We start from the raw sequence: 25,629 nt of genomic DNA, 5'->3' as shown, positions 1-25,629 counted from the left end.
TCTTTTCCATGGTGGCTGGTTGCCATGTATTGCTTTAGACATATGTTAATGCGCTGCAGCGAATAGCTCACCATTAGAAGAAGCCAGGATACATTATAGGATGTGAGCCATGATACAGAAGCCTTAGAGGTGATAAATATCTTGATACATTTAAATATGCACCACCGGTGTTTTCTTATCATCACTGTCTTGGTTTCATATTGAATCAAAGGTACATGTCAGCAATAATGCAGCCTGCACACCCAATTCCCTGGAATGACGAGTGGTGGAGGTGGAAGAGCCCTTTGCCGGGACTGGACTTGTTCTCTCGGCTCAACCCTGAGACTCTCCCTCTCTCTCGGCCTGACACGGGATGGCCTCTGCGCATGCTCTTCCTGGAGACAGGCCCCTGGAAACACGCCCTTGGAGACAGACCCCTGGAGACAGACCCCCGGAGACGGGCTCCTGTAGACGGACCCCCGGAGACGGACCCCTGCGCCACCTGTCTCCCTTTCTCTTTCTTCCTTTCCTTTATTCATGGATTCAGGCTCCTCCTGCAGCCTGAAGGGGCAATGCTCTCATGCCGACCTGTCGTTAGTCTCAGGCCAGGCAGAGTGATGCCTGCCCTGAGCTATTAGTTACCGGCTCATTTACCCTGGGCAAACTGTACTTTCATTATCGGCATTTTAATATAAATAGCTGTGAAGTATTAAAACATTTATTCCTTGTCCCATTGTGGATTATGAGAATTCCTTTTGATTTATTGTCCTCGCTCAGTGTATAAACCTGTTAATGTTCTTATAGCGCAGTCAGTGTAATGGGGCCTGGTTTTATAGACGTTTTAATGGGGTATTTCCCTGACCGTGCTGCAGGAGGCGGGGTCTAATCCCCTTCGCTGACGCTGTGCCACTTCCTCTTGGCTGGTGTTGACGCTCCAGGTGGAAGTCGGCCATTTATGCTGGTTTGAGTTGCTGTTTTACAGGGTGGTGGAGCAGGTATATTATCTGTTTGGCCAAGTTTGAAACCTGGAAAATGTAAGCTAACGCTTTACACTGGATACATGTCAAAGACTTCGGTAATATCAAGTACTATAATCTTTCTTCGGTTTTCTTTATTACAGGACAAAATAAGAATTTCCAAAACCAAGCAATTAGCATCCACAAAATAAAGTACCAACCGTTCCCCTCTGCTTTTGTTTGATCAGTGTTTACTTTTACATTTACACTTGAACTATATTGTGTTAAAACCTGCAGAAATACAGCGTGCACCGTGCACTTGTGTGAACGTCAGCCTGCCATGCCTGTGTCCAAGAACGATGACACTGCTAACTCCTCTAATTCTTAGAAGCTGTCAGTTATCGCAGTGATTACAGACTTAACAGATTTCTCATTGCAGCTCAAAACACAGACAAAAGATTATGCCGATAAGTCCGTGGCCATTACGCGGGCTGCCGGGCCGAGCGCTCGGAGCACCGCCCAGTCGCTCGTTGCGCTGCATGTAATGGGGCAAAGGCAGCGAGGGGCCAGGTGTTGCTAGACTTGGCTTCTCAATGTCGCTGGTGATGTCAAAGGACAAAGGCAGTATTGAGGTCCCAGGCAGTGGGCTGGGAGTAGAGGAATAGTTTTACAGAAAAGCCAGTGTTTATGCCAAGCCTGCGTGCACGCACAACAGACACTGTGTTCTCCTGCTCCACACTCAGCTTTGTCCCTGTGCAACCCCCACCCAACCCTCCCCCCCCACCCAACCCCCACTCAACCCCCACCCACCCAAGGCTTTTTTTGTTTGTTTGTTTGTTTTTTTCTGAACAGGTAGCGGTGGCATTTTTATCTAGTGCACTGATGAAAGGGACAGATAGCTCACTGTTAAGAACTCCGTTTGGCATTCTAGACCGGCTGCTGACGTCCCGCACAAAGACGCAGGGACAGTGGGAAACACGATAAAGCCACACACCAACCCGTTCTCCGAGCACACCAACCTCCCGCGCCCCTCCCCTGGGCTCCAGGGAAGTCTCATTCCAACAGCCTTCGTTTGTCTGTGTATGTTCACCTGCTGCGAGGTCGGCTGAGCTTAACCAGAAAGAGCGGGACATTTTTCCCCGCTGATGTGCCGGGATGGATTCCACAGTTCAGGGAGAACCTTGTATAGTAGGTCCTTGAGATTTGTGACATTCTAGGACAGACATTCCTAATCGGCTCATCGCAAGCTAATTCAAAATGACTATGGAGAGCTAAAGCCAGCGTGACCTTGAAGCCCATATTAGTAGCTCCTGATATTTTCTTCACTGCAAAACAATGAGGCAGCTATTTTGCCACGGGAGTCAATCTGTAACATCGATCGAGAGAACGAGTGAATCCCCCGCGGCACACACACCAGCCCATACGCCCAGTGCCTCGCGGCTCGGCCCGCACACGCGTATTTTTGTGGCACTGGTTTCGTTCTCTCGTAGGGGTGTGAGCTGCCTGCTGGACAAAAACCGAGAAAGATGACACTGATGTGATAACGAGACCCAGCCCAGCAGCTCAAACAAACAACCCGTCCTTCCCCAAACGCCATCAGGTTGTGGCGAGCGGCGGTGCCTCCGCCCCCCCCGGCCCCCCTCGAAGCTGCCTACGCCCCTACACATCCCCCTCCTCTGGTTCCTCTGCAGCTCGGGCCGTGTGCAGTGCCTTCCGTCTCTGTCTCAATAATGGACCCTGGCCCAGACTGTCCGCCTAGTCCCCCCCCGCCTTCTTTCCACCCCCTCAAAGGCCCGTTACCGAAACGGCACCAGTCCGTGTGTCCAGGAGGCCCAGCGTTTGTTTGTGCTTTGGAGTGCAACGACAGATGATAATAAGGCAGTGAAGGAGGCAGAGGGTGCATGCAGAGGTAGCTCAGTGAGTCTCATGTGTCCCTGTTTCTTTAGTCAAGTTTTGCATGTCTTTCGAGAGATGACTGCGAATGGAGCGCCGATATCTGAATCACCACGTGAACCAACAGTCGGGGCGGTGAATCGTGATTGGTCAGCGGAGCGTTCAGCTACGCGCCAGATGCTCATTTTAAGGATGTTCTGGTGCTCGCGAGTATCCTGGATTGTGGTTCCACCTGCTCACAGACAACACACTTTAAATTCGCCCCTTTGTTACTTGTTGATAGGGTCTTTTTAATATGTTTAGAAGGCTGCAGTGCCTGTAATAATTAGACAGCACCTCTTAAGATGTATTATTGTTGTCATACAGGTTGGTAAATACTCAAGACCTTTTAGATTTAGACTTAGGAGAGGTTTTGGCTTGTTTGTTATTTTTTGTTAATGTTATTTCTGTTGATTTCTTTGATGCTATAGGGATGGGTGCCATTTTCTCTTGTTCCTGCACTTAGTGAGGAGGTTTGGCAAGATGTGTTATTCTTTTCAGGTTATTTTATTAAGGATACTTTATGATGTTTTGCTTGTTATTCTGGCTTTAGCTCATTCTGACATGAATACTCCAAGGCAATGGTTTATGTTTAATTACTAGATTTCTTTGTACTGGCATTTGTGTTACACCTATAAATTCATGAGACTTTCTAAAGGTTTTGCATCTCTGTTTTATTCCTTTTATATTGCATTTAGTTTGGCCTAGACCAGCGAAGCCCATGTGGGTGGTAAGACGAAGTTAATGACGCTCCGATTGTGAGGGTTTGGAGGATAAAGGAATGAAGGTCATTAAAGTACACGGATACGCCGGAACCGGCCATCTGTTGAAGTGCATTCCTCATGCACTGTTTGTCTTCCAGGTTGAAGGAGACAAGAGTGGGGAAAAAATGGGACGTTCTGACGGAGACACTCACTTTCCTCTTTTGTCCTTCTTCAGTAGAAATTCTCCAGGAATGTCATTCATCAGTTCAGACTCCTTTTATCACCTCTATCAACTCAGGCCACCTGACCTCCAGTTCACCAGCTCACTAAGTCCTCTAATTGCACCAGAGCCGTCATCAGGAATTCTGATTTTTTAAAATATATATATATATGTGTGTGTGTGTGTGTGTGTGTGTGTGTGTGTGTGTGCATGAATGTGTATATGTATCTATATCTGCATGGATGGATGTGTGCATGTCTATGTATGTGTGCGTGTGTGTGTGTGTGTGTGTGTGTGTGTGTATGTATGTATATATTCATGTATGTGTATATGTATGTATGTATGTATGTATGTATGTACGGATGGATGGATGTGTGTGTCTATGGATGTGTGTGTGTATGTATGTGTATATTTAATTATGTGTGTGTGTATGTATATATATATATATATATATATATATATATATATATATATATATATATATATATATATATATGTATGTTCCATGTGGTTTTGTGCCTTCAGATTTCATGCTGCAACATTACCGCAAGCTGACACTGGGCATGAGCAGCAGACAGGAGGAACCCGGCCCTTGTGTGGATGGAATCTGAGCCAAAAGCCTCCTCACTGAGGCCAAGAGGGAACTGGGAAAAACATTCCCTTCAGAAATAAACACAAGACTGGCCAAGAGGAAGGAATGTGCCATCGGCGGACAAAACCCAGCAGGGGCTGCACAGGTACGGGACAGTACTGAGGTGTGACCCATAGAGCTCAGAGACACACACACACACACACACACACATACACACAGACACAGACACACACACACACACACAGACACACACACACACACACACACACACACACAGACAGACACACACAGACAGACAGACAGACACACACAGACAGACACAGACACACACACACAGACAGACACAGACACACACACACACAGACACACACAGACAGACACAGACACACACACAGACAGACACAGACACACACACAGACACACAGACAGACACACAGACACAGACACACACACACACACACACACACACACACACACACACACACACACACACACACACACACACACACACATATATATTAAAACCACTGACAGGTGAGGTGAATAACCCTGATTATCTTGCTGGAAGACACCTGTTGAAGGCTGGGATATATTATTCAGTAAGTAATCAGTCTGTTCTTAAAGGTGATGTGTTGGAAACAGGAACCATGAGCAAGTGGAAGGACCTGAGCTATTCTGTTGAAGGCCAAACTGTGATGTCTAGACAACTGGGTCAGAGTGTCTCTAGAACGGCAGGTCTTGTGCGGTGTCCCCAGTATGCATCGGTTACTAGGTACCAAAAGAGGTCCAAGAAAGGACAAGTGGTGAACAGATGAGAGGGTCTTGGACCCCCAAGGCTCACTGATGTGTATGGGGAGTGAAGGCTGGCCCACCTGGTCTGATCCCACAGCAGAGCTGCTGTAGCACGGATTACTGAAAGAGTTCATGCAGTCTATGATCGAAAGATCCCTTTAATAGAGACGTCAGTGAAGACCACCACTGTAGACATACAGAACATTAGAACATATCACCTCATATACAACAGTTATGAGAATTAAGCAAATGGATACAACATTCATGAAAAACAACTGTGTGTGTGTGTATATATATATATATATAAAAGGACTCAAGACATCTACCAAATTATTTCCTTGTTGTTAATTACAACTGGATGTTGACCATATCAGCTAGTTTACAATGTATTATAACTAACTACGCAAATCTACAAGTTCACAGCCCATAGTTATCACAGCTATTAATGTTTCATCTCAAATAATGTTTTATAAATACATAAAAACTTAATGTCCTAGAAAACCTTAACACGGTAAATGTCTGATACCTAAACATTCTGAATACCCACTTTTTCCTAATTACTGGAAGTCGAAGATATCCAGCAGTGATTCTATGCTTGAAGGAAGAAACACCACCTGCACTAGTTCTTCAGGAGCTTCAGCTCAGTACAATAATGACAGGGGGATGATGTTATAGGAATTTGATGGCATTGCAGCAGCTTACGGGGAGTTTCCATGGTAACCCATGAGTCTGGTCACACCTCATTAGAGGACACAGCGTGTTTGCGTAGCCCGGATAGTTCGGGAATGTACTCTCTCCGTGCTAATTGCCTCCGGATGCCACTGGCTCACCGCGAGCAGCAGTATCGTACATCTCCTGTGCCTCTCATGGCAAAGACAGCGTGCACGACACTTAGGCACAACGTTCTGTGCCTCAGATCATTACTGCAAGCTCATTTCTTTAGGCAAAGAAATCGTGTCTGATGTCATAAAAAATATTATTAGCTATAAGCCTCTGTCTTTATGAATGCAGCTTTGAATTCAGTTCAGAAGACATTTGAATATGGGGTCTCTGTACATGTCATTTTCTGCCTGTTAAATGTCAACCATTTGTAGCTTTAGCCAAGATAATAACTGTGACCAAAGTCTTTTTCCACACAACAGAAAACATAATGCAAAGAGTTCAGCTCCAACATTAGCCCCCCGCGGTTCTGTACAACAAGTTTGTAGCAGCTGGTGCTCTGGCCATATCTGCTGAACGCCAAAGGGTGTATAGGGACCATTATTATATTATCCTGTTTAAGGAGCATCAGACATCTGCTCATCCAAACATTTAGGATTTATTTTACAAACCATTATACAGAAATGACTGGAAATACTTTCAATTAAAGTGAGAAAAAGAATATAACAGAACAAATTGAATACAGTGAATTCATTATTTATATCCAGCATATATGTGTGTGTGTGTGTATACACACACACAGATATATATATATATATATATATATATATATATATATATATATATATATATATATATATATATATATATATATATATATATATATATATATATATACATACATACACACACACACACACACACATATATATATATATATATATATATATATATATATATATATATATACACATATATTTCTGTGTGTGTGTGTGTGTGTGTGTGTAAGGGTGGGCAGAGAGAGGTGCAGCTTTTTGGAGATGTAAGCACACACAGGCTGTAATCACACAACCTCAATATGTTGAGGAGGAATGAAAGACACATGTTCGGAGCTGAAGAATCTTTCCTAGAAAAGACCACCTGGTCCTACAAAACTTGTGTGTGTGTGTGTGTGTGTGTGTCGGGGGGGTGGGGGGGGGGGGTTAAGATGAGAGTAGGGGGTGAACAGGGGGACAGCCTTTACAGCTGGGGGCCAGTGAAAGGAAACCAGTAGGAGTAGGAGCATGGGACATGTGGGGGGTGGCGGGCACTCTACTGGGACAGAAGAAGACAGCTTATTGAAAATGGAGTTAAATGAGTCAGCCAGTGTGAACACCGCATCCTGCACGCTGATTGGTTAAGCTCACCCTCTAATGGATTGTGATAAGTAACTGCTTCACTTCTGTCGAGTTGTTTTTTAATTCCGCTGTGGAACTTTCAAACAGAGTTAAGGATAACTCAGAAGGGTCAGGATAACACGTTCACAAATCACTCAGTCATAAAGAAGCTTGCCCCTATACCATATGACCGACAGCAGACAACTGCACAGGTTCAGCAGGTGCAAAATTCAGCTGACTGGCTTCCTTCCCCTGTACTTGGACCAGCTCATGAACAACACGCAAACACTGATCACCCCAAACGGGCCACTCCGATGGACCCTGGTGAACCCGCTCCTCCGGGACCGTCCCCTCCCGCTGGAGATGTGGGAGTCCCCCGCATGGCCTGTGTTTACGCCCAGCATTCCTGCTTCCTCCGTTTCCAGGCCTGCGGTGTGTGGGCACGAGCCTGGCCGATCCCACTGCTACACGTGCACTTATCTCCACGGGGATGAGTTGAAAGGGAGAGGCAGCCGGGATAATGACTCCATCCCTGTAGGCAAAGGCACTGTTTATGTAGTTCTATCCAATTTGATCTAAATAACCTGTAATATGAGGGCCTCCGATGGTGTTCACATAATTGCCCTGGCTTGTGGCATACAGAGATGTTATCAAACTGCAGCATTCACACACACACACACACATACACACACACACACACACACACACATTACACAGGCACTGAATCACTTTTCTGCATTTAGCTCAAACCATTGTGCTGCTTACAGCTACACCTCCCTGTCTTTTCTCAGACCTGTGCTTATCCTTTCAGGCTAACGGACAGTTAGCTGCAAATGACTTTTAAATAAGTGCAGCAAACATCTGCAGGTAGCGCATGCACCAGTTCTCATTAAGCGGGGCTAATTTCATGAAGATCATTTCCAACTCCGCTGCATAGCGCATTCCTGGCACCTGCGACACGAATAAACCAATAATCTTCCAGCCACTCAAGAGGCGGGGCTTCAGACGGACTCTCTCTCTGGCCCCTTTGAGCTCCTTGTAGACGTGACCAGGAGCTGGTGCCGGGAGGGCTCAGGGAGGTATCGCACGGCACCGGCGTGAAGGCCAATGACGTGAACAACAGTCCGTCGTCTGCTCTGATAGGCTCCGACCTCAGCAGAGATATATAAGCACATATCCTTGCATTACAAAGTAGTTTATTGTCATTTATGTCACGATTAATGCCAGGGAGAAGTGTTGTGCTCACGCTTACACTGACTCGGGTTTCGGTCCACCATTGTGTACCTGCATGGCAGTCTCAATTAAGCCCTCCTACTAATAGGTAATAGGCTTTCATGGGCCACTTGAGAATCTGTGTGTGAACCAGAAGAGGTCTGAATGAGAACAGGGTCCTCCTCACCTCTCTCTCTTTCTCCAGAGTCTATTCACCTGATGGTATTCCCCCAGGGTTCCTGGGGGTTTCCAGTTCTTTGTTGCATCCGATAAGTTTTTCCTCCCTCTTGCCATTTCTTAGGATGCAGAGGAGTGCACAGTCCACATATGGCATCTTTCATCCGAGTGTGCACAGTGCCCTGGCGCGCCGTCCTCCGCTCCGTCCGCTGCACATAACAGGACCCGTGATGTGTCGCCCCGTTTCAGGCCAGGCTGGGCCGGATCGAGCGAGGCAGGCTGCAGGGCACGGAGTGGGCGGGACGTAGTGGGCGGGACGGAGAGGCGCGGCTCGCAGCCCTTTTGATGTGGACCGGGGGTCCGGTCACGCCTGTCTGCTTGCCTCATGGCTCAGGGGACTCCGTGGGACTTCACAACCTCCAGTTTGAAGTGAGGGACCCCCTGCCTCACACAATGAATGGTCCCATACCTAGCTGTCGGGTGTGTGTGCAGCCAGCCGGGGGCTGAAAGAATGGCAGGAAGCAGGACCAGACGAGGGCTGGGGGGAGGGACCGGGGGGCACTTGAACTTGTCTGATACCATCTGCAATTTCCCCTCTTCCTCTTCTTTTGCTGCAGTTCCACTGCCAGGCTGTTTCTCACACCTGCCGAACTCAGATTAGCTTCATTTATGATGGTCAAGGTCAAATTGAGTTTGAGTAATGCAGAAGCTCTGCATATTATAACATTCCTGCACACACACACACACACACACACACACACACTCACACACACACACTCACACACACACACACTCACACTCACACACTCACTCACACACACACACTCACTCACACACACACACTCACTCACACACACACACTCACACTCACACACTCACACTCACACACACACACACACACACACACACTCACTCACACACACACACTCACACACACTCACACACACACACACACACACACACTCACACTCACTCACACACTCACACTCACACACACTCACACACACACACTCACACTCACTCACACACACACACTCACACACACACACTCACACACACACACTCACACACACACACACACACACACACACTGTCTAGAGAACGGTCATGTTTTACAGAGTAATAGCCTCATGTTTGTGCGTTCTTTCGGCCAGCCGTGCTGAGAGCTTCCCTCGGGCCAGACCGTGCAGACAACGCGGCCTCACTCGGGTAACTCATTGTTCTGTGTGGGAATGCGCTTCATATATTAATAAACAGGAGACATTCCTCCTCTCACTCTCGCCATGTCCCCCAGATTCTGCCCACACAGCAAAGACTCTTATAATGGGAGTAAAGGAAGAAACACAGAAAGAACAGAGGAAGTGGGCTGCACACTCTTAACACTTCAATAGAAACCACCCCCAACACACACACACACCCTCTCTCCCTCTCAGACTGCTTCTAACAAAGGACAAGGGAAATGGACAGATCAAAGGCACACAGTGGCTACCACCCTGGGGTGTGTGTGTGTGTGTGTGTGTGTGTGTGTGTGTGTGTGTGTGTGTTCAAGCATCTGCAGGTGAGGGGAGTGTGTTTATGACTATAGACTGGTTCCAAAATTCACCCTGAAGCAGAAAGTGAAAATCTAACAGAATAATGTGGAGCAAAGTTTTGTATTAACTTTCTAATTCAACAGAAACACATTTTTAATATCAGAGCACAAAAATAAATACATTCATAATTAATTTAAAATAAAGCTTTCAATATTGTTTTCAATTTAGAAATCTAATATAATAAAACATTTTTTCTTCTTTATTTCATCATATTTAAATTTTTGACATTAACTGACAACTATAATAAATAATCTAAAAAAATTATTATAATATATAGAATATCAATGTATAATAAATCCCATAAACAGTATCAAATAAACATAATTACAGTACTGTGTTATTGAATGTGAGGAGGGAATGTAAAGGCAAAAAAACTTACATTTATATATTTTATATATAAAAAAAAACCTTCAGAAAATTATTATAACTGGGATACAGTTTCAACATTTCTGCATGTTGTTATATAAGGTTCTAATCCAGAGGTACATGTACTACACTCAGGTGAAGAGCTGGTCTCTCATAACCATTCAGCATGGTTAAAAACAAAGTGTCAGACACTGGTTGTGTTTTTCCTTCGAAAAGGAAAGTGCTCCAAGCCTTAGTTCCGGGAAACCTATTTCTAGCTCTGGAAAGAGCTGTTCTCCACTATTTATAGACACACACAGAAAACACATTCAGCTTCCTTGCAGACGCATGAAATCACACTGCCACACTTCACTTCAATCGGGCGCATGACGTCACCGCCTCCGGCGAACACTGCAACACGCAACCCAGAAGCCCACAGGGGCGACTTCAACAGCTTACAACACTTAGCACGAGTAGAACAGCATTACAGCCTGTTACAATCTTTTTACAGCAGGTTACATTTTTGATTCCAGTGCATTCTGCCAAAAACTTCCTGGTGAAAAGGTAAAAATGATTTTTGGTCAGTGGACATGTGTATTTAAAATGGAGCCGGGGGTTTAGTGAACAAAGAGAAAACGGAAAGAGCAGAACACAGGAGAGGACAGGCTGGATCGAAGTGTTCAGGAAAAAGTTAAATATTATAATCCTGTCAAAAGGCAGAGAAACAATGCAGAGAAATTTAACAGAAGCCTCAGACTGATCATTCTTAAAATGGTCTCCCCATTTGGTCTCTCCATTTGTGTAAGGTGTTTATTTACTTATTTATTTTTGGGGGGATTAATGCGAGCTGAATGAATAGCATGTGGTGTCTTACAACAGAGGGATTTAAAGTCAGCTGTACTGAAACGTTTGCAAGTTGCCTTATTCTGTTCATGTACAGCTTCTTTAAGGACACACTTTCCAGTGAACTGTCCTAAATAGACCGGGCTTAATTACCGGGCGTCGCCAAACACAGCTGCTGCTGTTTCGGCATTTTATGCAGCCAAACGACTCCTCGATTGTGCACCATTAATTGCAGGTTGCAAGTCAGGTGAAAGGATTAAAAAGACATCAACATCAACTGAACATAAAGGGACTAAAATTCTTCATAATTATTACACAACATATTATTGGAAAATGTGATGAGGGAGACCAGTAGAACTTCGAGAGCAGCAGAACAAATGGCAAAGAAGCGGTTAAGTGTGGAGCACACAGCTCGATGAAAGATTGCAGAGAAGGGGCCGTGTGTGTGCAGCCTCCACAAGAGCATGTATACTGACAGATTAAAACATCTTTGAAGTCTGCCCTACATCACTTGAAACTCCTGTCTTGGTTTTAAACCTAATGAGCTTAAATCTTCCGACAGTCAAAGCTGTTCCTCCACAATTTTTTTTTTTTTTAGATCCTGGCTTGATGATCCGTTAGGCTGTGTACTGAAATGGAGAGAGAGGAAAGTTCTAGTGAAACTCTTGTGGTCCTGGTAAAGATAAAGAAGGGGAGAAACAAAGTAACACAAGAAAAGGGAGAGAGAGAGAGAGAGAGAGAGAGAGAGAGAGATGGAGAGAGAGAGAGAGAGAGAGAGCAGGAGTTTGGCAGATGGTACGCTTTACCTCTGACAGACCAACATTGAGATCCCACCTGCACTACTGATAACTACTTTAGGGTTTCTGTAGCAACATCGGTTGCTATAGCTGTTAATTACACAGAGAACTGGCTAATAAATTGAGAGAAAACAGAAAAACAAATAAAAAGAAAATGGTTGGGGCTACAAGGATATATTTCAATTACAACAATTATTTGGAAATCTAAAATTCTTCAGGTGCTGTAGGTAACTCTCCAAATGTAGGCGTTCTGAACAAGAAAACGACACTGTTAAGGCCAGTTAACAATCAGCAGAGTTGACCACATCAAAAGCAGTGGAACTACCCAAAATATGCATGACCTGCACTTCACGATGCCCATGAAGTGGTCACCATGCTGTAGACAGGACTACACGCAGCCGTATGTGGAGGGAAGTCTAGTGTGTTTGTGCAACTGTTTCCAATTTAACTTGACTATTGTAGCTGGTGACAAATTCCAGGAATCAAATCTTCTGCTAAAAAAAAAAGAGAGAGAGAAACATTCTTCAACTGAAGCTTTTAAACAGAACCAGAATGTAAAATAGCTGCGTTTATGTCAAATAACTGTGTTAATGTAAAATAGCTGCGTTTATGTCAAATAACTGTGTTAATGTAAAATAGCTGCGTTTATGTCAAATAACTGCATTTATGTAAAATAGCTGCGTTTATGTCAAATAACTGCGTTTATGTAAAATAGCTGTGTTGATGTACAATAACTGTTAATGTAAAATAGCTGTGTTGATGTATAACTTAATGTAAAATAGCTGTGTTAATGTACAATAGCTGTGTTAATGTAAAATAGCTGTGTTGATGCAACTGGTAAAATGTCAACTGGTAAAATGTCAATTCTGACATGGTGAAAATACCGTTATATTTGAGAGTTGTTGACTTTTATCTCAAAATAACAACTGTTTCATGTAACTGAGTTGTTACAGAAATGAGAAATAACTGCTTTGATATGTATTAGACAATCTATAGTAAAGCTCAGAATGGTAAACAAAGTTAACTTCTCATTATGCAGTGCATTCAGTTTGAAAACAGCTAAAAGTCATTTCCACATTTGTCAATTACACTGTGTAAAACTCTGCGAGTAACTGCTCCAATATGTATCGCAGTAGTTTTTCATTTCTGAAGTAAAACTCCTCTCCTTTGCTCCACACACCTCTCTTCGAGGCACTGCTCAGCAAGGGTTCTCCGAATTCTGACCAAGGTGGAATTGATTATGGAACAGGAAGCGGCCGTTTCGATTTGAAACGGATAGCATTACCTTTCCCTGCGTGGGGGGGGGGGGACGACCTCCCTCCTCCAACAGCACAGCTGTAGAGCTGCTGCTGTCCTTACCTGCCTGACCTGGACACTGCAACCTGATTGGCTGCTCAGGGCCACAAGAGGCAGGAAGAGGAAGAGAACAAAGGGTTTTTTAAAAAAAAAGAGTAGATCTGTGCTGGCATGTTACTGGTTAAGGACCGAGGAGAGTGTGGAGAGATCTGACACCGGTCTCACAGCTAGAGAGTGCTGGGAGGGAGGGAGAGAAAACAAAGAAAAAGATGGGAGAGTGTGTGTGTGTGTGTGTGTGTGTGTGTGTGTGTGTGTGCGTGCGTGCGTGAGAGAGTGTGTGTGTGTGTGTGTGTGTGTGTGAGTGAGAGAGAGCAAGAGAAAGAAATAGAAAGAAAGACAGAAAGAGAGAGAGAGAGAGAGAGCGAGAGCCCCTGTATGCAGGCCCTTGAAGGAGCTCATTACAGACGGGCGTGCCGTGCCTGTGCCAGGTCAGTGGGTTCAAACACAAAGTCTCCTTATCGAGTTCTTACTGTAGTGCCGATCCAACCCCCATCTACTCCAGCAGCGTCCGAGCTGCAGCTCGGCTCGGTTCTGCCACCCGGCCTAAATTTAGTGAGGAGGAAGTCAGCCCGTGTGTAGGCGTCACTTCACATCACCCTTCAGGAATGTTTAAATGCTGCCTCGCTGCGGAGGAGGCACTTCAAAGATCTGTGTGTGTCTTATCTGCAATGTTAATATGATTTAGAAATTCAATAAAAATCTGTATATTTCATGCTGACAACAAAAGGGTGCAAGATTGCAGGAGAAAGCAACACAATGGCATTTAATTACTGGCTAATTATCAATGTGTCTTGCTGTTACTGACAGACACAGGACATTCTCCCGGCCATCGCTTCGTGTTCCTTACATGGATCTGTAAAGTACTCGGTCCACAACCTGTACTGTTCTACTTTGGGATTTGATTTTTTGGTGAATTTAGTATTAAGGACTGCCACCAGTATTCACTAAAAGTAACACTGTGCCTTCATGCCAGCAGAAACAGTTACATTTGTTTCCTTGAGTGTCAAATTTGCTGGGTGCTCTTAAAAGCATCAGCCGACGCCAACGTTTGTGCTGAGCTCTGACTGGAGCACTGAGCCAAGAGGATGAGGAGCTCCACAAACACACAAAAAAATGTGATGCAGCTACTCTCTCAACACACACACACACACGCACACACAATCACACACACACACACACACACACACACACACACACACACCACACACACTTTCTCACACACACACACACACACACGCACGCACGCACACGTGCAAACATGCACACACACACACACACACACTCACACACGCACACACGCACACACACACACACACACACACACACACCACACATACACATACACACCACACATACACACACCACACACACACACACACACATACACACACTCTCTCACACACACACACACGCACGCACGCACGCACACGTGCAAACATGCGCACACACACACACACACCCACACACACTCACACACACACACACACACACGCACGCATGCACACGTGCATACACACGCACACACACACTCATGCACACACACACACGCACGCACGCACACGTGCATACACACGCACACACACACTCACGCACACACACGCACACACAAACTCACGCACACACACACTCACACACACACACACTCACACACATTCATGCACACGCTACAGTAAGTAGGCCAAAAGCCATGTGAGGACAAAGTTTGGAGAGCAAGAGAGTTTGGAGTGAGAGAGATGAATACATGAAATGTTAAAAAAAAAAGAGTGAGAGAGAAAGAGAGAGAGAGAGAGAGAGAGAGAGAGAGAGAGAGATACAAGCAGAAAGATGCCATAATAGAAAATGCCCCCTGCTGTCAAGAGCTCGAGGGTGATGTGCAGAGCTTAGCTGGGTGAGACAGCAGCAGAAGAGCAGAGAGTCTCTGAGGCATCACAGCATCAGAAGAACCCGCCACGCCCTCTCAAGATCTGCATGGCCAGGGGAATTGCCACGCCCCGTGCCGGTCTGCTCTATGGCTGTTAGTAAACCGGCTGAAAATATGTATTTGGATTAAATATTCTTTTGATTCCTGTCAAGAAAAAAGACCGAGTCTGAAAGTGAGCGGTTCGGATACATTTCCGAGGCACTCCGGTTCCTGCCCTGCCAGTCCTATATTTCAGACCACCGGGTTACTTCTCTGCCCTCCAGTTGGCCGTGCACAGAGAGAAACAAAGAAAACGAACTGCTCGCACACTGCCTTGCGATCACGTCCGACTTCTCTGCAGGAAAGGAGGAGAGGATAGTGACATCCATTGTCATGCAAAGCCATTTCTTCCTGTTTCCTTTCACTGGAGGCGAGAGACGACCCCGCCGACGCCCTTATGTTCACCTCATCCCAGCACACTGGCAGCCAGGTGAGAGGACCGAGGGCCACAACCTCGGGGTTACTGCAAAACTCTCCCAGCTCCACCTCCACATAGCAACCCTCAGCCTCCAACAGTCCAACAGAACCTTCTAACCAAAACCAGCATAACGAGATCCAGAAGCTAAGCGCACAGAACCAGGTTAACTCACTGGACAGAACAAAGGACTCAGTCCTGTCACACAGAACCAGTATGAATATCACAGCTCTACACAGTACAGGTGTGTTGATCAGGTTTGGGTTCTCCAGGGTAATTCTGGGAAAAGCTGTAACACTACTACGGTTATCACTGGGTGAATAGTGGTGATTTGGAAAAGATCCCAAGCTCAGGCTGAAGAAAAATGTGTATAAATTGTTTCGAAGTGTGGATTAGCCAGTAGTTATTAAATGGGGCTTCAGCAATTACTTTGTGAAAAAAAAGGAAATAAATAAATATAATTGCAGAGATTACATATAGAGTTTAACTACAATACCAAAACACAGTTACATAAGCGTTATATAAGAAATAAGCAAGATTTTCTGTTTTAAGGTCATCTTTAATAGATGCTGAAAAATACAAAGCACAGACTAATGATGACTGAAAAGTGTCTCCCAAGAATCCCTCTCTGGGCAAACTCCAGAAAGTACAATTTTAGGAAATGATGTGTTAAATCGTTAAAACGTCTTGTTTCAGCATGCTTATCGTAACAGAAGGGTATTTCCACTACCACGAGATTACTGCACATAGGCAGCGAAAGACGCCACCTAAATTATGCATAAGATCAAATTTCAGGTTTAGAACTGTACTGTATGTACGGCATACAGGAAAAATGACCTAAACGTGTCGTATCATATCCAGGAAATATGACAAAATTGGAAAAACATGAAAATATTGCTTAACACGCGCAGTCACATGGTGGTTGCTTTAGCGATGATGAAAGCCCTGATAGCATCATATCTTTATAAAAGGAATTATAGCACCCAGGGCATTTTCTCTAGTATCCTGGTTAAATGTGAGCATCAAGGATGAATGTTCTTTTGTAATCAGTGTGACAGACATGCACACACACAGAAAAACACCAAAGATAGACCCACACCCACACACCCACACCCACACACACACACACACACACACACACAGGCGACAGAGTGAGAGACAGAGCTGCCAACACCCTTTTCTCACTAGCTAGCCCTGGCCACTAACTGCTCCTGGCAAGCGACTGAGAAACGATCTTCAGCCACTGTCATGCAAATCTCCAAGACTGCACTGGAGTCCACATCATCACTATAGCTACAAAGTCTCCCACTTCAGAGGGAGTGACCACAGCCAACACTGACAGGCTGCATATTAATGACAAATTAATCAGGCCAAAGCAAGTCCACTGAGACTTGGCATTTCGTGAAAATAACAAAATTACCAGGAAAAAAAATTAAAAATCAGGTTTGGACATTACAATTCATTTATTAAAAAGCAAATTCTATTGCACTTTAATCTTGATATATTTCAGTTCACTGCTTTGAATAGCAGCAGTAGATTAATGTATATGCTGCATCACGATTCAGTGTGTCAGCTCACTCACACGCTGCACGCTTTGTTTCTGCACGAACTCGAGCAGTTTTAGATACGGCTGCTGCCACCCAGATTCCGATCTTTTAATCATACTCTCCATCCATAAGGTATTTAATTAGCACCTCGCTAATGTAATGTTAGCAAACAGCACGTGTGCCTAACGCGGGGAGAGGCTAGCCTGAGAAAGCGGCACAGAGCTCCTGAGCAGAGTCAGCGTGACGAGCCAAAGAAACGGCCCACATTGCGGCCCTCCACCACACCCTCAGAGGGGATTTCCACCCTGGCTTCCCATGAAGCACCAGGGACCTGAGCGCTCCCAGACAGGCGCTAGGCTGCAGCGAAACATAGACGTGGTCGTGGAGGCCAGGCCAAGGGAGCCAGGACATGAGAGCTAACCTCTCTGTGCGAAACACGAGCTGCAGAAACAGGCGCCAGGGACGCTTCTGTACTGTCGTCCTGAGGTTGGGCCGAGGCAGACTAATCCGGCTCGGCACGCGGGATTCGTGCTTGCGCCCCTCAAATCCGGCCTGGGCCCTCTGTTGGCACGGCCCGGCTGACTGCGCGAAATCGTGCCAGTGTGTCTGCGTGTGCTTGAAGTTGTGTTTCTCTCAGTTACAGACACACTCAACCGCCCTCTTCAGCACCGTGGACCCGGGGAAGGGTCAGAACCTCACATTCAGCACACACCCGTGACTCAGGAATACGACTAACTGCACAGGCTCCCAGAGAAAGAAAGAGAGAGAAATGGGGGAGTCGCAAACTAGATTGCTGAGATCGTTATGATCTGTTGATCTGGTCTTATTCAGAAGGGCAGAATAAGAGCACTGACGGATTTTTAGACATTAATGTATATTACTGTTGTTCAAAGGAACCGAGCGTAAATGGAGGTAAATGCTCAGAATTTGTGCATCTAAATATTATTTTGGAAGACTAAAGAAAAAGGATGTTAAATGGTCATAAATACGCAGATTTAACAGGCATCTCTTTAGATAATAAGATTTCAGGATAATAACTTTCTAAACCACTAGGTGTTATATCGGGAGATGCATCAGGATCAATAAGGTTGACTGTACTTCTGTAGGTCTGCTATTAGTGTTCCAGCCAATGGTCTGCAGTCTGAGGAGTCCACACGCTGGCATGCCTGCTGTCACGTTCTGCCGACTAATTTGCGAAGAAGTCCAATCTGAAAATGATATGGTCTTGCATAATCAATTACATCATGCGTCCTGACTGTAAACAAGTCCAGCCTGAGAGAGAAACACTGTGGCGTTCGCTCTCAGGGCAGCTCCAGGGTACATGTGCTAGGACGCCATCTTGTCTCATTTACCTACAACAGAAAGAGCTCCTCACAGCTGTGCGCACTGTAACACTGGCGCAGACACGCCGCGCTGCCAGGAGCCAAACCTGCTCCGCGCTCACGTCCATCCAAACGCTTCTCCACCTGTCTGATCTCAGAACCATACCTGGAGAACGGGTTTGGGTTTGGGTTTCCTGACTGGGGGGTGGGGGAGATGTTACTAACGTCCACAGCTGAGACCAATTTCTCTCTGAACCCAGTTTCAGGTACCTGAGAAAAAAACTTTGGTCAGCAGCGTGGGAGCACACGCGTTGTGTGTGTGTGTGTGTGTGTCTCCCTAGAGACGGGCATCACCTGCTGTGCATTGCTCTCTCCCTCCACCTGCACACCCTCCTTCACTGCAGCTGGCTTTGTTCCGATTGCCTGGCCGGGTTTGCCAGCGCTGTGTCCCTAATCGCCGGTCCACCTTAAAAGTGGCCCAGCCTCTGTGCCAAAGGACAGCAACATGAGTGCAGAGAGAGAGAGAGAGAGAGAGAGGGAGAGAGAGAGGGAGAGAGAGAGGGAGAGAGAGAGAGTAGCAAACAATAGAGCTACAGCTCTGACGGCAAAGCCCAGCACTGCAGAGACAGGGGCAAAGCACACACACACACACACACACACACACACACACACACACACACACACACACCAGAGGGACCGGTTGCTTAGAGGCCTTTTTTTTCCATTCCACCAGCTAAAAAAAAAGAAAGGAAAGAAAGAATGAGCCCAAGCGCTGCTGCTCAGGCTGGCGGCCTCCACGAGGAGCCCAGCTGCACTCTGAGCAGCCACCTGGACACACCAGCACAACGCAGCTCCGTGCTACCTTCCTCGCAACAAAATGGCGTCGTGGGCGGTGACGCCGCGCCAGCCGTGCGGTCCGGTCCGGAACGGGTGGTATGCGGTCAGAAGGGAGAGGAGCTGTGCAGCAATGGGATGGCATCACACTGTCCATACACTCCACACGCTGCCCACACCGCAGTGTGCCTGTGCGCAGCACACGCGCACAGCACATGCACGCACACACGCATGCACAGCACATGCACACACACACGCATGCGCACATACACACACGCACGCGCACACACACACGCACGCACGCGCACGCACACACGCATGCACGCGCACACACACACGCGCGCGCACATACACACACGCACGCGCACACACACGCATGCACGCGCACACACACGCACACACACACGCACGCGCACACACACACGCACGCACACACACGCACGCGCACATACACACGCACGCGCACACACACACGCACGCGCACACACACACACGCACACGCACATACACACACGCACGCGCACACACACATGCACGCGCGCACACACACGCACACACACACGCACGCGCGCATGCACGCGCGCACACACACACGCACACACACACACGCATGCGTACACAGACACACACGCACGCACGCGCATACACACACACACGCATGCACACATGCACATGCGCAGACACACGCATACACACACACGCACATGCACGCGCACATACACACACGCACGCGCACACACACACACACACACACATGCACGCGCGCACGCACACACAGACACACACGCGCGCACGCACACATGCCCGCGCGCACACACGCACGCGCACACACACGCACGCACGCGCGCGCACACACACACGCACGTACGTGCACACACGCAAACACACAGCCAGCTCTGTGTCTCTCCTTTTGCAGAGGGATATTACAGATAGTGCATGTGTGCTGTGTGTGTGTGTGTGTGCGCATGCGTGCATTGGCTGTGCGCATGTATGAGGGTGTGTGTGACATGTCTTTTGTAAAGTTTCTGTGCTCCACTGGGAGTGAGGTGCCATTTTAAACAGCAGCCATGAGCTAAAGTGGAGAACATTGAGTCCCTGTGTAACACAGACAGTCAGAGAACGGCACAGCACTGCATAACAATGTAATCAGTATCAATATCAATATATCAATATCAATATCAATAAAGCTCCACTATCAATAATCTGCACACTCAAAATACATGTGGACTGTGAGAGCTACATTTTGATTCTATGTTTCACATTCTCAGCTCTAATGCTACACCATTACGTGACGGCGTCTGGGTGAGCTGGTCCCAGCCCAGTGTCTTCCAGCGCTGACTTACCACTAACCACACAGCTGTGCTACAGACCACAGTCATGCTCCACACACCTGGACCACTGCACTGGGAAAGCTGCACAGAGAGGAACACACACAAACGCACGCGCGCGCACGCACACAAACAGTCGCAGCAGGCTGGAGCGAGAACGTGTTCTCATCTTCGGAGCACGAGGTTGAGGACTCTCACTGAGGTCAAACACAAGTGTACCGAGCTGTAAGCATCACACTCTCACCAGTACTTTGTGCTGCTCTCAAATCAGTGGGCGAGGCCGGGCCCGGGGAGACAAAGGCCGCCTACGGCGCGCTGCGCCAGCGAGGAACCGCGGCTGACCGCTCCTCATGCTCCACGCGTGTTGAAAAGGAATCCTCCCCTCATATCGGCCGTCTTGCCTCTTACAATGGAAGCTCAGCTGACTCGACCCACAAACGGGTCACATGACCCGGACCCTGGCATTCCATCATCCCTCCCTCCCTTTCCGAATAACCCACATTCACTGGCTCTTCTGCCCGCTAGCTAGCCGCTGGCCTTCCGTCCGTCGGACACGCGTTTCACTGTCTCCAGCAGTGCTGGGATGATGGAGTACCCCTCCCAGCTCCCAAGAGCCTAACCCGTGCACACAACAGCAAAACGTCACAAGTTAGGGTCTCAGGGATTGCGAGAGGCACATTTTCAGCGTATGTCTCTGTTCTGGACATACCTGCAATGACATCGAAACAAAACATCACCCTCAGAAAATATAGCGACACGACCTGGCTGCGGTATACAACGACAGCACAGAGAATGACAAAGGACCATCTCTCAAAAAAACAAAAAAAAATTAAGAAAAACAAGCAAACAAATAAAACCCCAATAGAAAAAATGAAATAAAAAGACCATTCTTATAGCAATTATGCCGTGTTTGTCTTTTTGTCTGTGACACACAACAAGTGCAACCTTCAGCCAGACACAACACTGGCATCTCCCCCTCCCCCAACTCTGTCTCTCCCTCTCTCTTCCCCCCCGCGACCCCGCGACCCCCACTGCCATTCTACACTGCACTTTGAAAAATGCCCCCCCTGGCTCCCAGGTAAACTTAGCCCTCTCACAATAAGCCTCTCTCCCAGGCATTCATGGTCATCATAAAAGCCCTCAAACTCTGGTGCTAGGTCACGCCACCCACCCTGTACAGCTTGGGCATTAAGTACCCCGGACAACAGGCTGAAACGCTGCCCGCACTTACTGAAGTAGCTCCCGGTCGGAAGAAATGCGGAGCCCGCTAGTCCAGAGGCAAACGCAACGAGCTCCCGGGTGGCGCGGTTCAGCACGGACGCCGCCTGGCACAGACAAGCCGAACCGAGCCGGCGCATTCAGGCTTTGAGACAAAGGTAATCAAGACACTAACAGATTCGGCAGCTGTGGGAGGGAGAGGGTGAAGCACAGAAAGAAAGAGGGAGAGAGAGAGAGGGAGAAGGAATCAAGGAGGCAGGAAGGAAAGCTGGAGAACATGGTTTAAAGAACTCACCCGGGTTTTGTTAAGGATGAGGATACAGCCGAACGCCCTACTCCTGCAGTGTGCTGGACAAAAGAAAGACAGAGAGAGCGAAAGCAGAGTGTGTGTGTGTGAGAGAGAGAGAGAGAGAGAGAGAGCGAGAGAGAGAGAGAGAGAGGGGGGGGGAAGATAGGAGGAGAAACAGAAGGAGAGAGACAGAAATCTCATATTTCAACTTTTGTCAGGAACAGGAGCAGCGAAAAAGTGCCCAGTCTTGCGGGGATGAGAGATGGGAAAGGCAGAGCGGTGCATGCGAGGCGATCGGCACGGCATGAACGGAGGAGAGAGACGCGCCGCCAAACACGTCTCCCGTGCAGGGAGACGCGGGACGAAACGCAGGTCCTGCGCAGACAGACGCGGGGCGAAAAACAGGTCTTTTGCAGAGGGACGAGGGACGAAACACAGGCGTGCCGGAGGGGTGGCTCCTTTGATGCTCCCAGGCGACAGAAAAAGCCTGGTGATTCGATGACGATGGCGATGAAGATGAGGTCGAAAACATGCAGGTAGGAAGAGCGCTCTAGAACGTCGGTGAGGCGCAGAGGGGTAGAGGAAGTGTGACTGCCAGCCAATGGAGAGGGTCACAACACCAGCAAATCATACCAGTCTACTGGACCTCAGGGTGGGGGGTGGAGGGGGAGCGTGCACGCACGCACACGCACACACACACACACACACACACACACACACACACACACACAGTCTCACTCAGACACTTCACCTCGCTCGTCCGGCGTCGGTTAGCTACTGAGGCTCCATTCATGCGTGTATCTCCGGTTCCGACGCGGCTCCCACGGCCAAAAGCAAAAGCTCAAATCCCTGCGAGAACGACGGCGAAGCAGGCGCGAGCTGAGAGGCGCAGGCATCGGTGCATTGTGCTGCCTGTGCGCCTCTCTCCACACCCCTTCTTCTCTTTCACTCTCTGTATCTGTCTTACATTTCTCCCTCCCTCGCTCTCTCTCGCACGCACTCTCTCTCTCTCTCTCTCTCCCGGCACACGCTCTTCCTCTCATTCGAATTTCTCTCCAAGCAAAATTGAAAGGGGGGGTTGGGTGGGGTAGATATCCCCCCCCCTCCCCTTATAAATCCACGATGAGCAGCAAGACAAAAAAAAAAAGTTAGGGAGAAAAAGAGAGGAAAAGAGCGAGAGAAGGAAAAAAGAAGTATCATCCATTAATTTGCTCACACAGCTGTGATTAGTTAAAGTCGGAGGCCCACCTCTCTGCCATATCAACCCCAGAGCCAGAGAGAAAGAGAGAGAGAGAGAGAGAGAGAGAGAGAGAGAGAGAGAGAGAGAGGGAGGGAGGGAGAGAGAGAGGGAGAGAGAGAGAGAGGGAGGGAGAGAGAGAGAGAGAGAGAGAGAGAGGGAGAGAGAGAGGGAGGGAGGGAGAGAGAGAGAGAGAGAGGGAGGGAGAGAGAGGGAGAGAGAGGGAGGGAGAGAGAGGGAGAGGGGTGGGTAAGGGGGAGGGTGGTGAGAAGGCGTCTCACACTTCCCTCTTTTTCATTTGGACCTGTGTCTTGTCAAGTTCATCCGCGTGTCCATGGCTCCCCCCCCCTCAGATATATTCCCAGTCACATTGCCATTCTCTGGTGTTACTGACAGTCCTGGCATCATTAACGACATTTTAAAAAGTGAATAAGGAAGAGAGAGAGAGAGAGAGAGAGAGAGAGAGAGAGAGAATGCTGGCCCTAGAAACATAGCTACATTATGTGCTTGGCTTATGGAGGCTACATTTAATCTTCACTGGCTCCCCAGGCTTGGGCCGAGAGAGGGGGAGAGAGCAGCCAGGGATGATGGGGGAGGGACGACTCCTGCAGGAAGGGAGGCTGGCGACGTACAACTGCTCACGGGCTCAAATCAGCGACACGCAGCTCTAGGAAAGAAGGAGGGGGGGGGGGGGGGAACAGACCAAACTGCCCTCTTCCTTTTTTTCCACTGGCCCTTCCATTGCGCTCCTTTTCTCTGGACTCTGACCGATCTCTAATCCTCTGCAAGCAAGCAAGCAAGCAAGCAAGCAAGCAAGCGCGCACACACACACACACACACACACACACACCGACCGTCCGGGTCCTCTGTGGCGGCTGAACGCAGCACGGCCTCACACACGCTCTTTAGAGATCTGACGCTATGCCTTTTAAATTTCCCCCTCCGCCACACTCAACCCCCATCCCCCCCGTCAGCGCTATCCTCGTTCATCACCCTCTTTTCGTCCAGATACAGGCAGCCATCACCACACGCTAATATTAGCCCGCCTTTCACAGTGCGGCTGCCACCGAACGCCCGTAGCGAGCAAGACGCGCGCGCGCGCACGCACGCGCGCGCGCTCTCGCCCCCCCCCGCACGCACGCACGCACGCATGCACCTCTCCTGCCACGCGCGCACGCACGCAAGCGCGCTCTCGCCCCCCCCCTCTCCCCTCTCCCCCGCACGCACGCACCTCTCCTGCCACGCGCTCGCGCACGCGCTCCGCTGCAGCGCCGTTCGCGCTAAAGCAGAAGCGACAGGCAGCCGAATCGGCGGCGGAGGGAAGAGCACGAGCAGGCGGGACAGGGTGCAGCCCGGTGATTGACAGGTGTCAGAGCGAGCCAGCAGCAAGCAAGGCGCGAGAGCCGGAGGTTTACTGGCTACTGGGCCTGCACTGGGCAAACAGAGCAGGCAGGTGTAGCCCACCAGTGTCAGAGCTCTGCATGACTCTCTGTTCACTTACAGTAATGTAGATACGGATAAATATCCCCTTCACATCTGCTGTTGAGTACTTCCTCTCGTACAATACAGTAAGTGTAACACTAGTTATGAACTTTTCTTTCAGGCCAGGGTGTGTTTACGAGCAGGTATGCCACATCTTGAAGTACTTAAAGTACATCCTGACAGAGGTCTGACTCTCTGCGACCGGGTAATTACAACACCTATTACATAGTATTAATCATGGCGTTATTCATGGTAATTACACAGAGATTAGACAAAAATGAGCAGACTTCACTCAGTGATGTCAGGAGATATTCAGTCACTTGTGAGAGACTTGCAATCATTCTGTCACCATCATTTGCCCTATAGACAATTATTACAGTAACGGATTGTCTCAAATATCTCATAATTACCATGTGCAACACACGGGCTGACGTAAACGTGACACGACAGTAAGATCATTCCTT

At 47.9% G+C, this 25,629-nt stretch overlaps 2 long non-coding RNA genes across 3 annotated transcripts in view; one reads left to right on the top strand and one right to left on the bottom strand.

Annotated features, from left to right (window-relative positions):
- Positions 1–14,760: 14,760 nt before the first annotated feature.
- On the bottom strand, positions 14,761–23,733 carry LOC145651803 (uncharacterized). Its single transcript, XR_014117812.1, has 3 exons — positions 23,198–23,733; positions 22,453–22,505; positions 14,761–19,262 (listed from the first exon to the last, which is right to left on the bottom strand). It is a non-coding gene; the product is annotated as an uncharacterized LOC145651803 (long non-coding RNA).
- Positions 22,061–25,629, top strand: part of LOC113579588 (uncharacterized) — a 7,911-nt gene continuing 4,342 nt past the window's right edge. Inside the window, exons 1-2 of one of the 2 annotated variants that reach the window (XR_014117811.1) lie at positions 22,061–22,315; positions 22,665–22,982. This is a non-coding gene — a long non-coding RNA (uncharacterized LOC113579588). Of the gene's footprint in view, positions 22,316–22,525; positions 22,983–25,629 lie in introns of those variants that run through there. The other variant, XR_003410888.3, reaches the window with a different exon arrangement.

The sequence above is a fragment of the Electrophorus electricus genome, chromosome 17 (assembly GCF_041902795.1).
Source record: "Electrophorus electricus isolate QZ-2024a chromosome 17, ASM4190279v1, whole genome shotgun sequence".
Lineage (NCBI taxonomy): Eukaryota > Metazoa > Chordata > Actinopteri > Gymnotiformes > Gymnotidae > Electrophorus > Electrophorus electricus.
This window is presented reverse-complemented; position numbering and strand designations above follow the sequence as displayed.